General features: G+C 71.0%; 1 protein-coding gene across 27 annotated transcripts in view; it reads right to left on the bottom strand.

The window, feature by feature from the left end:
- Positions 1-469, bottom strand: part of LOC119582032 (eukaryotic translation initiation factor 4 gamma 1-like) — a gene marked incomplete at its 3' end in the record, with an annotated part of 189,642 nt that overhangs the window by 86,632 nt on the left and 102,541 nt on the right.

Raw genomic sequence — 469 nt, 5'->3', positions numbered from 1 at the left:
CTTCTCTGGGATCGAGGGTGACAGCAGCTCCTCGGCGGAAGGAAAGCACAGTCCCTCTCGCACACAAACCCCCGAGTCGCTGCGCCTCCACGCCCGACCGCGCCCTGCCTCCTCGCTCCTCTCTGCGCCCCGGCTTACGCCCTGCATAACACGCCCCTGCACCCTTCCCCCCCCCTGCTCGTCCCCGGCATCACCAACCCTACACTCCCCCCCCCTGCCTTCCCTTGCCCCCTTCGACAACCTATCCTCCTCCCGCCCACCCCGCCCACTCTGCCAGCCGACGTCGTGACCCGAGCGAGCCCCTTCCCTTCGCTGACCTTAGCCGCGCTGACCTGGCCGCGCCGACAGCCCCGCCGACGCTTGCCCAACCCGACCGCCGCCCCGACCGCCGCCCTCGGACCCTCGGCAAAAAACGGACAGGGACCCGGCCCGCCGACGCCGAGCGATTCGGGAACGACTTCGGGGCTGG

Source organism: Penaeus monodon, chromosome 15, assembly GCF_015228065.2.
Source record: "Penaeus monodon isolate SGIC_2016 chromosome 15, NSTDA_Pmon_1, whole genome shotgun sequence".
In the NCBI taxonomy this organism is placed as follows: domain Eukaryota; kingdom Metazoa; phylum Arthropoda; class Malacostraca; order Decapoda; family Penaeidae; genus Penaeus; species Penaeus monodon.
This window is presented reverse-complemented; position numbering and strand designations above follow the sequence as displayed.